General features: G+C 48.1%; 1 protein-coding gene across 5 annotated transcripts in view; it reads right to left on the reverse strand.

Annotated features, from left to right (window-relative positions):
- Nucleotides 1-15,945, reverse strand: part of LOC135897409 (complement inhibitor RaCI7-like) — a 139,005-nt gene that overhangs the window by 15,543 nt on the left and 107,517 nt on the right. For 2 of the 5 annotated variants that reach the window (XR_011511844.1, XR_011511843.1), the window contains exon 1: nt 7,043-7,219. The exons of the other annotated variants lie outside the window; for them this stretch is intronic. The gene's annotated coding sequence lies outside the window, so the exon portion shown is untranslated. Of the gene's footprint in view, nt 1-7,042; nt 7,220-15,945 lie in introns of those variants that run through there. 5 annotated transcript variants of the gene reach the window in all.

Consider the following 15,945-nt stretch of genomic DNA (forward strand, 5'->3'; position numbering starts at 1 on the left):
TTTTCGCGTCTGGAAAGCTGCCTAGTCATATAAAGGCTGGACTTGTGCGCTATCCTGTTCGACCTTTCATACCACGGCCTTTGCAATGCCATAAATGTTTCAAGATTGGTCATGTTCAGCGCTTTTGCACCAGAGATCTGGTCTGTGCCAAATGCGGTGGGAATCACCATGTAGATTCCTGTGAAAGTCAGGCATAGCGGTGCCCTAACTGTAATGGTGAACATTTGGCAAAGGATAAAGGATGTCCCTCATTGAAGAATGAACTAAAGGCACTAAAAGAGAAAGCCATAAAGAAGGCAGCAGGAGATGAGAGCTCCCGTCGCCGTAGTGCTGCCCCAGCGACTGGAAAAGGAGCGCGTTCAAAGAGTGACAAAGAAACAACACATCAGAAAGTAGGGGGGCGGACCTTTTGCCTCTCAGACACATTGTGGCCAGCGCTTCCATGGAAACCGCCGGAACAAGTATCTGCAAAGACGTCGACCACAGTGGAAAGCACTGCAAACACAGTACCTAAACCGGTATCAGCCAACGACGATGTACAACTTGTCAATCTTCTAAAGATGCTTGTCAACGTCATCAGATCTCTATTCACCGGTCGCCAGACACCAGCAGCGTCAGCAGCAGAGCAACTTTTGGAGGCACTCGTTTCTGTCCTCGACGGCCTTCGCTAGACGTTTTACCGTAAATAATTCTAACAGTTGTCAGCAGCCTCGCCCCTTTGTGCTGCAATGGAATGTCAGGTCAATGCGACCGGGGCACGCTGATTTAGCCCTTCGACTAGTCGCTATCAAGACTCCACCGGACGTTATAGCGCTTCAGGAAACTAACGTAAGGAAAGACGAATATCGACTGCCAGGCTTCGTGGGTGCCCACAGTAACACTCGATGCGCGGAACCAGCTTGTGGCTCTTTCCAGGGTGTGGAGACGGCGCATACGCGCAATGCTTCAAAAGCATCAGTGTACGTTCGTGCTGACTTGGACTTCGCGGTTATTGACACAGACGGCATCTTTGACGATGAGTTTGAGTGTGTAGCTGTTACTGTGAGCCTCAGAGGTGTGTGTACGACGGTGGCAAGCATATACAACCGGCCTACACGTTCTTCCGATACCTCGCTACTTGAGGGCTTAGTGTCTCGGTGTGGTGCATCGTTTGTGTTATGCGGAGACTTTAATGCCCACCATCTACGATGGTGTAGCCGTCCACAAGACAATCGTGGGGAAGAGATTAACGAGTTCATTATCAAGAACGATCTCCAAATACTGAATGACGGTTCACCTACATTTATTGGTAGAGGAAAGGAGCATTCCACTATAGACCTTGCGATAACAACGAGAGATGTCTGCTTAGCCTGGTCATGTGAACCCGACCCGTGGGGCTCAGATCACCTACCAATTTGGTTAACACCAACACATACTGCGGGTCGCCAGGATGTCGTTTATACGGTTACTAACTGGGACAAGTTCCGACAGCTGATCTCAGAGGCACCATCTCAAGACAGCCTATTTAAATTTATGAGTGAGTGCTTACAAAAAGCTATAGTACAACGAAGACGGAATTTCGGCAAACCAAATCCCGATCTAAAGCTTTTGCGGCTCTGCGCATGTCGACGGCGCGCTTATAGACGGGCACAGCGCTCTAAACGACGCACCGACTGGACTATATACAATCGCCTTGATGCAGCCATACGGCGGCATACAAAACAGCTTCGTTGCAAGAGCTGGGAAGCTTTGTGTGGTTCGTTGCATACTGGAAGTGGTTTTGGAAATGTATGGCGCATACTGAAGGCTCTCCGCACTCCTGAAATCTGCAAGAATCCAACGGCTACATTGAGCATAGCGACTGGCCAGTCACCAAAAGTAATAGCAGAGGCGTTTGCAGACATTTTCGTCTCTCCTGCATCCAGAGACACCACAATTAGCGACATTCTTTCTTTGACGACTCACAGCACCGTAACCGCTTCCTATGGTCCAGCTTGCCAGATGGACGAGGCAGATTTCACTCTTGAGGAGCTGCGACACGCGCTGAGCCTCCCCAAACGCCGCACTGCTCCAGGCGCAGATGGTGTGACATACTAAGCATTGCGGAACGTTGATAAGAGTTTCCATGGCCGTATATTGGACGAGTATAATGAAGTATGGAGAACCGGTGTAATCCCTGCTGAGTGGAAATCGTCCGTTGTAATACCACTTTTAAAGCCCGGGCGTCCGGCAAGACACCTCAAGTCCTACCGACCAATATCCCTAACTTCGAACATCATCCAGTTAATGGAGCGAATGGTCTTGTTTTGCTTAGATGTCAGGCTAGAGGAGCTGAATTTTTTCCCTGATGTCATGAGTGGCTTTCGTCGCTGCCGTTCGGCTCTGGACAGCATATCAGACCTTGTCTCAGCACTCGCATTTGCTAAAGAAAACAAGCATTCCGCCTACATGCTCTTCCTAGACATACAGCAAGCTTTTGATTCAGTTCCGCATAAGGCGATTATTTTCGCCCTTGCAACCGCGGCAATTTGGGGTCGTCTACTCCAGTTCGTGCATAATTTTCTATCGGAGCGCCGGATGAAAGTGCGTGTCGGAGGAGTAACCAGTGAATACCGAAATGTAAAGTGCGGTGTTCCACAGGGCAGCGTATTATCGCCGCTTTCGTATAACGCGGTACTCGCCGCGCTTCCAAGTCGTTTGCCTCGAGACACTGACTTCCCTGCGAGCTGTCTACGCAGATGACATTGCTCTGTGGATAAGCGGTCCTTCGCACCTTGGTCCACGGCTTCATGCAAGCTTGCAAAGAGCTCTCAACGCTACTTCGGAATACTTGGGTGATGTTGGCCTGCTCATATCACCTGCTAAGTCGGCTGCAATAGCATATCTCCCTAAACAACGCGCTCGTCGAACAATAAGCCGACTGTATCTTGACGAAACGCCTATAAACTGGGTGCGACAACACCGTTATTTGGGGTTAATTGTGGATGATCGCATCTCTTGGCGTCCTGCCGTTAAATCTGTACGACGCAAATCGCACTCCCTTCTTAAGTATGTGGCCGCCTTGACTGCTCGAGGTGCTGGTTGCGACCAAGCAACGGCTCTTCAGGTGTGCCAGTCATCTGTACTCTCAGGCATACTGTACGCATTACCAGTTTTGAACATACCACCTAGTTTGATGGCCCAACTGTAGCGAGATCATCTCGTTGCCCTTCGACTAATGTTTGGATTACCTCATGAGGCGCAATCTATTGCATTACTTACTGAAACGCATCAGTTACCCCTGAGGCTGCGAGCAGATCAGAGAGCTCTATATCATATTGAGCGTCTGCACCGCGCATCGAATGGTCAATCGCTCCTTGATCGTCTGATTTACCGCCCATTATCTCGCATGGGGAAAATGGCGGCATTATTTATGGATATCACTACCATTTCTGAACATGCTGCTTCAGATACGTCTCCCCCTCCGAAAGGTATCACGAAACACGTATTCCCCATTTTCCTCAGAATCCCTGACATGCACAAAAAGTCTGATATGGCTGTTTCGGCAATATTCCAATTGGCTCAATCTCACTTGTTCGAAAAGCTTCCAGATTATCTTCAAGTTTTCACAGATGCATCTGTACACAACGACGGTCAAGGCACCTCTGCAGCTTTCTACTGCCCTTCAACTCAAGTACGACGTATCTTTCAGATACCTCATCCAACTTCATCAACAACTGCGGAACTAGGAGCGATTAATGTTGCATTGAAATACGTGCTAGAGAAGTTAATTACATCGAAGGTTGTCATCTTTATGGACTCCCGTGCTGCCCTTAGCAGGTTACAACGCAGTGAGCTTGATTGTCCACTTGTGCGCAGCATTAATGACTCTGCGAGCAAAATTACATCACGTGGGGTATCTCTCGTTGCTCAATGGATACCTTCACACGTAGGAATCACCGGAAATGAAGAGGCTGATCGGCTCGCTTCAAGTTGCGTTCATAACAACTGTGACTGCCCAGAAATTTGGTGCAAGCTTGATGACGCTCGTCTGCTGATTCGTCGCCACCTACTCAAGCAGCATCCAGATCAGCGCGTCGCAAATGGAACGTTCCCGCCCCGTGTTCGTGGTCGAGGCTTGCCTCGTCGCGCTAGAGCACAACTGCTCAAGCTAAGGGTTGGTTGCGTGAACGTGCACGAACGTTTATACAGACAAGGGCGTGCGGAAAGTCCATTGTGTACGTCGTGTGGCTGCTACGAGACACTTCAGCATCTTATATTTGAGCGTCCCGCTTTCAGTGCGCAGCGCATGTCGCTAGTGAGAAACTATCATCTCCTTGGCCTGCCGTGTGCGACACTCGAGGAATGTTTATACCCCAGTGGCTGTGCATCTAAACGTGATCAGGCCCATCGCGCCCTACTAACCTTTATACAACTAACTTAGGTTCACGTTTGTAGCATGAACATTGAACATTCTGTAGTAGCGTGACCTTCAGTGACCGGCCCTACTGTGTGTGATCAGTACTGAACCCTAACGCTTCTTCCTTCGAAGATGGGAGGTGGCGGGTTCAAACACCTTATAGTGTATATTGTGAACCTACTAACGGTGAAACGGTAATTATGTGCAGCTTTACTTGGTGTCTCATCGTGGAGAACACAATTAGCCGCATAGCGAACTAGCCATGGATGTGGTTGATAATTGTGGAGTTATACTTTAGTCTTTAGATTTGTCCTGTTAGAGTGTCCTGTTGCTCTCCTTTCCTCTTTCCTTTTTCCTCCCCTCCTTCCTATCTTCTATTTCTGTGTTGCTGTCACCTCCCTTCAGAAGAGTAGGCAGGCGTTGTGCCACTTCCGGTGGCAGTTGCCAGCCTGCTCCTCGCTTTCCCTTTCCTAATACCTGTGTATATGTGTATATGTGTTCAAAACAAATAATAATAATAATAATGACCATTAGGCTGTGTATTCAATCGTTTCTCAGGGCCCGAAAGTGGCAGTCACTGCCAGGAAACACACATATATACCATGTTTAGCACAGATGTTTCATATGTGGTACGCTGCATCTCTGAACACCCTGTATATTCTGGGCATTGTACCTACGCTAGTGTATTCGATTGGTTTATGAGTGTAATCGACAATTGATTTGCTGTCTCTTTATGCGTATTGTAGCTCTACAACGCGCATGTATAGCCGTGCGCACCTAGGTTTTCTGCAGTTTGCAACTCCTGATTAGTAATGATGCATTGGCGATACGACTAATACTTCGCACAGAAAGAAGATATGGCGAAGAAGAAACTGAATGAAATATGCTAGCCATTCAGGTTTACGTTGTCCACTCTTTACGGCGCACTGCATTTGAACGAATTAAGCGCACTGACCATTAGGCTGTGTATTCAATCCTTTCTCAGGGCCCGAAAGTGGCAGTCACTTCCAGGAAACACACATATATACCATGTTTAGCACAGATGTTTCATATGTGGTACGCTGTATCTCTAAACAGCCTGTACATTCTGGGCTTTGTACCTACGCTAGTGTATTCGATTGGTTTATGGGTGTAATCGACAATTTTTGTACACCAGACTGCTGACGTTAACGTTACTGAGAAATGAAATCCTTGTCCCCTGAATAGGAAACAAGCGTGTCGTCGATGATTTATTCAGTAATGATTAGTAAGGACTTTATTTTTAAAAGAAAACCCAGTAAATCGTAGACTCATCCAGATTTGCGCAAATGCTTAGAAAAACCACATAGATGCTTAGAGTGCGGCTTCCTGGAAGAAAGGAGCCGCCCCTGAGTTTTTCTCTGTGTTGGCTCTCGCATTCCTTAATGAGCAGGGTATCTTAAGTGCAAGAGAATGGCAACATTGAAAACAACTTGTGCTGCCACGATTTAGGATAACGCTTGCTTGTGAAGTCTGGGTGAGAGTATGAAGGAAGGAAAAAAAGAAAAGGTGTGCAGTGCATGACAGTCTTTTTGATGATCGCCTAACCATACTCTCGTTCCTCCTTCGATGCAATGACTTGCGGGTGCGAACGCAAGATGTTAGGAAACGCACAGTTGAGGTTGCCTAACGAAGGGCCACAGATATTTAACGTTAGCGAGGGAAAAAAACTATGGAAAGTGAAGCTTCATGAATAGTTGGATAGATGGAATAACTTTGCTTAAAGGTCCTACGAGCTACTGGGCGCCAGGCCCCATAAAGCTTGAAATAATTTCACTGAATTATGTTAGACGCTGAAGCAGCATGTACAATAGTTTTTGGCGTAGAACACTTATAGTAGCCACAACGTAGCACGCGAACGCAATAGAAAACAGACGAATGAATAACCTTTTAAGAAGAAAAGTAACAGCCCCTAGCCATAATTTTCATTTCTCGCTTTACAATTTTTATTCATGCTTTATTGACCAAGCCGGCGAACATATTAAATATCAGGATTGGTAAAAACACTCACATGGCTCGGGATACATATTACTGGAATTTTAACAATTTCACAATGTAGAAAACATGAATGTGTGTGTTGTCTATTTGACGCTTGCAATTTGCAGCAGAAATCCGCTAAAGCAACTAACAACTCCATAAACTTTTTGAAGCTGTTTCGTATTTCACGGATGATGTTTTCGGACAGCATATAACAAAATCTAATTGTGCAATGCAGGAAACAACTTCCTGTGAGCAATGAAAACGAGTACAGTTCTCCAAAGGTCACATCATTGAAGTAACGTTTATTTATTTGTTACTAAGCCTTACTCTAGAACCTCTGCGCGTACTATTGATAACATCTATGTGGCGGCAGCTTCTAATAATCATACAAAAACGATGACCAATACCTGAAGAAAGATTGTATCCGTAAATAATTGCGTAATTTATTTATTTCGTCTATTCTAATCGGCCGAATATCAAAATAAGAAAAATATTTTTCTCTGCCTACTCTTATGAACTTGTGAAGGTTGATTGTGTTCATGCGAAGCTAAGGAATTAAAGGCAAATTGCAAACCCAGAACGACGCTCCAAACAACAGTAGAACAGTGGAAACAGTAGAAGATACCTGCTGCTCCTCTACGAAAACGCAAAGCGAGCATTACTCACATGAACATAGCAGAAATGGTAAGCAGCAAAAGTGCGAGACCGTTCAGTGCAACCATCACGATTTTGCACAATAGACGCCTTTACAGCAGCAAATGGTAAGGCCGTGGCGAATCTTCGGACCTTTTATGTCCAAAAGGAACAATACCCTTGCAAACAATACGGGTGCGTTCCTTTTTAAAACACTGCGATTCAGCAAGGAAGGTATTTTGTTTTTATCATGTTCTCAGTGACGAGCTTAAATTCTTTCAAGGATTGCAATTCCGTGAACATCGTACTATGACGCACGGCGACCGACGTGTTCCGTAGTTTTGAGGTGACGTGGAAGTACATTGTTCTCAGCTTGAACATCAAGAAGACCAAAGAGTAAAAAAAGTGTGAAAGGGTACGGTAAGTCACTTCCACCGGTTTTTTCACCCGTGAACTTTAAATGGCAAATGCATGCATTTGTTTAGCATTTGCTTTCTTTTAATGACGTCTTTTAATGACGTCCTTTAATGACGTCCTTTAGTGACGTCTGTGCCTTTTGATGTGCCCCGTCTGTGTCTGTGCCCTGTGCCCCGTCTGTGCCTGTGCCTGTCTGTACCCCCGACGTCTGTGCCCCTAACGGCTCGTAAAGGTCAAGCTACTAACAGTAATTCTGCGCGGAAATATGTTGGAATAAAATATCGAAAATAATTTTTCTTATCGTTAGAGATCAAACACTCTTGTTGTTCTAAGATTCTGCTCCTCTGAAACCACGAACGTAGGTGGTTTTCTTTTTTTGAGTGCTAGCGATGATGTGCCAAAAAGTACGCCTTGAATAAAAGAAAACCACGCTTCTCTTATTTCAGGCCGAGCTTCAGTGACTTTCTCCCCGTGATGTTCATTACAGTACCTCTTCTTATGAGAATCAGTTCTGAAAGTGCGCAGAATAAAATTTGAGGCTTGATATATTTCAAAAGTAAACTCGTTCTGGTATGCTTCAATGCAAAACGACAGGATGAAATCGAATTTAGGAGGTAATGACCGAGCAGAATAAAAACTGAAAGACGGCTTACTTTGGGAAACTACGTTTAGTCATTCTTGTGGATGAGACTCTTAATTCTATTGCGCATAATCCCTATTTCTGTAATATTTCAATAAAGAAGAGACGTCGTTTATGGAAAGTAATGGTATTATTGTTTCATCTCACCACGATATGTCCTACATCTGGTACGGGGCCAATTATTTTTAAAAAATATTCATTTTCGAATCTACTGTCACATTTGTGCTTGTGAAAGGATATTCAGAACAACTTGTGTGATTCCATAACAGAATTTCATGCACATGTTAAGTGGCGGAAATGGTATAAAAAGCACTACACAATACGCGCCGCATGTAATTCAAAATAAGGGTTATGACGTGAGCCAAACTCATTGATAATTGTACAGGTAGCCGCCCAGTATTCTCTAATGATGCAGTTTTTTCTGACGCGCCCCAGTTCAAATAGGAAAATTACGGCTGTAAGCACAGTTTGCTCTGTGATTGTACCGGAAGTGATTAACTTAACTCTCGGAGGTAAGGCAGACCAACGTCAACTTCGCTAGGCACGTTGCAGTGCATCTCTCAACCAATATACGATGTAGAAGCCGTGCAAAGATAGAGTGAGCGCAGGTTTCAGTTGTGGGTTCTAAGAACTGCTTCCTATATACTCAATGCCACAGTGAACATGAATGCTTAATATTTATTATTCGCTGAAGCAGTGAACCGGATGGCCAGAACTCCGAAGTAATGAAAAACAATAGGAGGGTGAGGACTATCTTTTTAAAAAAAGACCTGCTTTAAGATTATTGCTCAACAAAAGATGGCAAACGAGAATATTTCTACGCCTAAACAACAATTAGAAGTAAGGTCGAAAACAAAACACAAAAATTTACATGGAATAGCGGGCACATCGGAAACTACAGCCATAGGGCTTTCTCGAACATTTTCTAGTAATCCCTCGATGCAAATTGTTGGCACCCCACATTCTCTATAGGCCGCACCGGGTTTCCTTTTAGTACCACGTGTATCAATGGCAAACAGATTATTCTCTAATCAAGTCTTTGTTCAATCATTACAGTTCCACCATATACACTTCCACCAAATGTGACAAGGTTTACTGGACTCTTCAAGCGGCAACCAGAAACACAGAGGCCACAACGATAGCTCAGCTAGATAAGCAAACCGGCCGCATGACACGCGAGGCTGACGGGACTTTCCACTGCCATTCTTCTTCTTTGCACCTGAAAATACATGAATATATAGAGGAGCAGCAAATGGAACCCAAAGATATTTGGGCGGCGTCTTTCCAGTGTAGCGTGTATAGCGGTGGTCGTAGATACGCCATTGGCAAAGATGTCGTAAGCGCAAGTGCGGACTGCCATTTAGAATATTTCATTGTAGCACAGTAGCACGGCCACTAAATGTGAAGTTACTGAAATTGTCAACAGCAAGATTGGCGTATTCTTACCAAATTGGTTCGCCGAGATAAATCGACAGAAAATTCAATCAAGCGATAAGCAACAGACCTTGTGTAAACCAATTGAAATTACAGTGAAGTCACGAAATCGGATCAGAGTGTGTGTTTCAAATTTCGATTGAATGGAAACAGAACTATACATAGCTGTGAAATTTGGATCATGATAGACGTCGGGAAACAGAAAATAGTGTGATGGTGCCAGTAGCATACTTGACACCCACATTTGGCGTTGCCTTTTAAGACGCCGCAGGTAACGAAAAAAGGCTGTTGCAACTTAAGCTAATATTTGACCGCTTACTTATTTGAACGCAATATTAGATGCATTGTTTAAGTGAGTGTTGTGTCAAGAACAACGTGGACAGAGTGGACCACGCAAACAAGTATATTTTATGACAGATACAGATGTACAATAGTATGTATTCATAATCTATGGAAGGGGATTACTATATATGAACAAGATCAAGATAATTGTGGGAAAATTTTCCAGATATTTTTTTCCTCATTTCTAAAGCGAAATCCTTAACGGCCGTAAAAATTTCCGCACAGCATTCACAAAGAAATAAAATAACATCTGTCAGGATACATTACTTCGCTTATTCACGAATGAAAATTATTGTACTGACGACAGCCCAGCTAAAGTGTTTTTCGCATTTCGTGCGTCAGGGTTACTGCGATGACGCACGGCGCTGCCTTTTGCGTCTGTGAGTGCGCATGGCGCAGTTGACATTGACGTTGTAGGTCGCGTACTGAAACACGCTGTGTTGTACGCCGGTGTAATTATTTTTCTTTTTGTCTTGCCACCCAGCACGGCTGTGCGCGTGTCATCAGCACGCTCCTGGTGAGTCGATGCTCTACGGAACCTGTTGATGCGTGACCCTTCCGCGATGAATCGCCGTTCGTTGACGCTCTGTCTTCAATCCCCAGGCACGAAAGTAGTGAAGGGCCGTCCTTAGCACCGCAGTAAAATCGGGAGTAGAAGAATCTGTTAAGAATGGATGGCTAAGCCATGCTAAGCCAGCTGACTTCACTGGAACACAAATTTTAAGTAAACGTAGTAACCAACTAACCCGTGAAATCATCGAAGCAGCGCATATCCATTACGTCCAAGGAACTAGCATATTTAGCGGGGGGGGGGGGGATATGGTGATTACAGGTGTCTCCCCTGTTCTGTGCAACGTGTAGGAATGATTGTGAATATATGTATGTCTTTTTGTTTCTTCTGTTGGTTGGACCAGTTATATATGCTTCGTTCCCAGCAATAAACTTCAGTTGCAAGTCAGCGCTCGTCCGTGTCGTTCCTCCCTGCTTGTCCCCATGAACACTGCGCTGTTCTGTTTCGAATATGTCTTACCAACTCGCCCAAACGTCACTTTTAATAAGCCATGTGCGATCACAGAATACGAAATGCTCAGAGGTTAACGTTGCAGCAACTGTTTGTCCATAAATGCGAATACAAACCATAGTTTCACACTCTAATGCTTTCTTTATTTCTAGAAATCTGATCACATATCACCTAGAATACTGCTACAAGCTAGTCCCGTTCATTGGAAAAAGCGCAAGCAAGGCGATAAAGACGAGCATCGAAGAAACGCTCCTGTGGTTGTTGTTGCGCCTTCTCGGCTTTTCTGTATACATTAACTAAATACATTTTCCCTTTCGGTTTGCCTAGTTTTATAACTGTCACATTTCATTTGGGCAGGCTGGGTATCTGGCTTGCAACAAAACTCCACCTTACGACTCCGTCACAATAAGCAGAGGCTAGTTGATATTGTAGCGGCAGCAGCATCGGCGTCGCACGAGAGTTGACGCAAACGCTCGCGTCTACACGAGGCTCGAGCGGCTGGCGCGTTCCGGCGCGGGCTAGCGTTCCGAAGATCATTAAAAAGAATGCTACGCTAAGCGACGGAGTGTCGGTTCTTCCTCTCCTGCGAGAGCCTGATACTTTGACGGTCTACGTGGTCGCTCGTCGCCATCAGTTTGGTGACCCGGACGTGATATTGCCATACGCTCCTGTGGTAGAGACGACCATGGACCAGACCGAAGCTACGAGAGCTCAAGGCCAGAACCATTCCGAGGAACGCGGTGAGCCCTCCTGTTCCGCCATCGCTGTCCGCCTCCCACAGTACTGGGACCAGCATCCTTCGGCGTGGTTTCTTCAGGCCGAAGCGCAATTTCAAGTCGCTGGTATCCGCTCTCAAGCCTCGAAGTTCCATTACGCCGTCGCAGCACTCTCGCCCGCCGCCATTGACGAGGTAGCAGATTTGTTGAACTCCCTATTGTCTGCCGCCGCCTATGACGATCTCAAGGCGGCACTGCTACAGCACAGCAGCTTCACAGCGTTCTCGCATCCAGCAGCTTCTGTCCGCTGAAGAACTCGGCGACCGACGCCCTAGTCAACTTCTTCGCCGAATGAGCCAGCTGCTCGGAAACAACGCGAGATCCATCGACGACACGCTGTTGCGCGAACTGTTTTTGCAACGACTCCCGGCTAACGTGCAGATGGTCCTGGCGACAGCCTCTACCATGGACCTTACCGGACTTGCCGCTTTGGCCGACAAAGTCATGGAAGTAGCCACCCCAACCATCGCAGCCACGTCACCGTCTCCGGGTGACAATACAACCGCTCTGCAAACTCTTCCCTGCTCTTCCGCAGTGCAATCTCCGCTCGACTCCTTGTGTGAGCGCCTGGAACGCATCATCTGTGGAGCGGAGCATCGCCGCGCGTCTCGTCGCCCACGCAGCCGTAGTTCCAGCAGATCAAGACGCACGGGCACCCAAAATGAAACCTCAACTACAGCGCCTGGCGTTTGCTACTACCACCGCCGTTTTGGAAACGACGCTCGTCACTGTCGGCGTCCCTGCGCTTGGCAGGGAAACAGGCCGGCCGACCTCTAACGGCGACGAGTGGTCTGGCCCAGCACACAAGTCGCCTTTTCTACGTGACGGACAGAGTTACGGGACAACGATTCTTGGTCGACACAGGTGCTGACGTCAGCATTCTACCCGCCCAGCGCTCCGACCGAAAAGCGACTCCTGTGTCGTTTTTACAAGCCGTCAACGGCACCAGGATTCCAGTTTTCTCGTCACGCTCCGTCATGCTAAACCTTGGCCTTCGACGAGCGTTCCGCTGGATTTTCCTGGTTGCAGACGTCCGTCGTGCAGTCATTGGAGCAGACTTCTTGCATAACTACGGACTCCTTGTCGACATCCAACGACGCCGTCTCATCGACTCCGTGACCCAGCTATCCGTTCCCGGCGTCCCATCATCAGGCACATCGCCCATAGCGCCTATTTCTGCCATGTTGGACGAACCTTTCGCCGCACTCCTACGCGAGTTTCCCAATTTGACGCGCCTACCGGACTGGACGCAACCGGTGCAACATGACGTGTGCCATCACATCGTCACCTCCGGCCCACCGGTCTACTTCCGACCCCGGCGTTTGTCCCCGGAGAAACTCAAGATCGCTCGCGCGGAGTTCGAACACATGCTGCAACTTGGCATCATCCGCCCTTCTTCCAGTAACTGGGCATCACCACTTCACATGGTGCCTAAGAAGACGGGTGACTGGCGCCCCTGCGGCGATTACCGGGCACTAAACAACGTCACAGTTCCTGATCGCTACCCTCTACCGAACATTCAGGACTTCACGGTAGCGTTGCACGGTGCGACGATCTTTTCTAAGATCGATCTCGTTCGCGCCTACCATCAACTACCGGTCGCTGAAGAAGACATTCCCAAGACCGCCATCACCACGCCCTTCGGTCTTTTCGAATTTCTCCGCATGCCTTTCGGTTTACGGAACGCGGGCCAATCCTTTCAGCGCTTCATCGATTCCGTCACCCGAGGTCTGCCTTTCGTTTTTGCATACATTGACGACCTCCTCGTGGCAAGCTCTTCGGCCGAAGAACATCTTCACCACTTGCGGTTGTTGTTTTCACGCCTTGCCAGTAAAGGAATTGTCATCAACGCCGCCAAGAGTGAATTCGGTCAAACCGAACTCGAGTTCCTCGGTCATATCGTCGACGCTAACGGCATTCGACCTCTGCCGTCCAAGATTCGCGTCATCGAAAACTTTCCCCGACCGACCACACTCACCAAGCTTCGCCAATTTCTCGGATTCGTCAATTTCTACCGCCGATTCATTCCCGAGTGCGCACGACTTATGGCTCCGCTAGACGCTCTCCTGGTAAACAAGCGCAAACAAGTGCTTCAGTGGACTGAAGAGGCCGCAGACGCTTTCGCAAAAGTCAAGTCTGCCCTCGCCGACGCCACGCTGCTCAGACACCCAAAGCCAGACGCACCCACTGCCATCATGACCGACGCTTCAAATACCGCCGTTGGTGCCGTTCTGCAGCAATTCATCGACAATGAGTGGCATCCACTCGCTTTTTTCTCCAAGAAACTGAAGCCTGCGCAGTCCCGCTACAGCGTTTTCGGCCGTGAATTACTCGCTGTTTACCTGGCTATCAAGCATTTTCGCCATTTCCTCGAAGGCCGTGCATTCACTGTCTTGACTGACCACAAGCCCCTTGTGCACGCAACGAATTCGTTCGGCGTCCTGTTACTCGCCCCGCGAGATTCGACAGCTTTCCTACATCTCCGAGTTTACAACAACGTTCCGCCACATCAAGGGCACCGACAACATTCCAGCTGACGTTCTGAGTCGTGTCAATGTCGTTTCCACGTTGACATCGGAACCTTTCATCATCGAGGCCGACTTACTCGCCAGTCAACAGCGTGACGACACTGAACTTCGTACACTCCGGAATTCGCCAACGTCTCTGCAATTGGAAGACGTCGTTGTGACCCCAGGTGGTACGTCCATCGTCTGCGACACTTCTAACGACAGACCCAGACCATACATTCCGGCATCCCTTCGCAGACGTCTATTCGAAACCGTGCACAACCTGTCGCACCCTGGCATACGCGCGACACAGAAGCTTCTTTCCAGTCGTTTCGTTTGGCCTCGGCTAAAGGCGCAAGTTCGCGATTGGGTTCGCTGCTGTTTGTCGTGTCAACGTTCGAAGATCCAGCGTCACCCCATTCCGCCTGCCAAGTCTTTCCTTCCACCGGATGCTCGTTTTGACACCGTACACCTGGACCTCGTCGGCCCTCTTCCACCTTCGAAAGGATACTGCTACATACTGACATGCATCGACCGTTACACACGGTGGCCAGAAGCTACACCTATATCTGATATCTCAGCGCCCACTGTTGCAGCAGCGTTCGTGTCTACGTGGATAGCAAGGTTCGGCTGCCCATCCACAATAATCACAGATCGCGGTCGACAGTTTGACTCAGCGCTCTTCAACGAGCTACTCAAACTACTCGGAACGACACGTTTTCGCACAACTGCTTACCACCCGCAGTCCAACGGACTAGTTGAACGTTTTCACCGGCATCTCAAGGCCTCCCTTATGGCACATGAATCGCCGGAGAAGTGGGTCCTGCATTTGCCTCTCGTCTTACTTAGCATCAGAGCCGCACTCCAGAGCGACCTAGGTTGCTCCTGTGCTCAGCTAGTCTACGGCACCCACCTACGCCTTCCGTGCGATTTCTTTGTCGCCACCCCCCAAACGCCTATGCCATCACCTGCCGACTACGTAGCCGAACTGCAAGCTTTCTTCAGCCAGATGCGCCCCGTGCCTACACGTTCACAAGAAGCAAGGTCCCCGTACGTTTCTCCCGCACTCAGCTCTGCTACCCACGTTTTCGTGCGTAACTGTGCCGTGCGGAAGCCTCTACAACCACACTACTCCGGGCCATATTGTGTTCTAGAGCGTCGTCCGACGACGTTTGTTGTGAATGTCAACGGCCGATCAGACACAATTGCCCTGGAACGTCTCAAACCCGCCTACATCGAAGCACCCGCGCCATCAGCTCCACCTGTATGCGACGCGACCCTGCTGCATCCTTCGTCGCCGCCTGCGCACGTGACACCCAAGACCAACGCGAAGACACGCCGCGTCACGTGGACTTTCTATCGTTCGTCGAACTTTCCTCCTCTCTAGGGGGGGAGCCCTCTGTAGCGGCAGCAGCATCGGCGTCGCACGAGAGTTGACGCAAACGCTCGCGTCTACACGAGGCTCGAGCGGCTGGCGCGTTCCGGCGCGGGCTAGCGTTCCGAAGATTAAAAAGAATGCTACGCTAAGCGACGGAGTGTCGGTTCTTCCTCTCCTGCGAGAGCCTGATACTTTGACGGTCTACGTGGTCGCACGTCGCCACAATATAATATGGTCACACCACCATTCATCTTCCTTTTCCAAAGCGACGCTCTGATACCGTGTGGTTGTAGCGCGAACTCTTTCATATAAAAAAAAATTATATTGTGGGGTTTTACGTGCGAAGACCATGATTTGAGTAGGAGACACACCATGGCCGGTGACTCTTGATTGATTTCGACCGCATGGGGTCTATAACTGC

The sequence above is a fragment of the Dermacentor albipictus genome, chromosome 2, assembly GCF_038994185.2.
Source record: "Dermacentor albipictus isolate Rhodes 1998 colony chromosome 2, USDA_Dalb.pri_finalv2, whole genome shotgun sequence".
Classification (NCBI taxonomy): Eukaryota; Metazoa; Arthropoda; class Arachnida; order Ixodida; family Ixodidae; genus Dermacentor; species Dermacentor albipictus.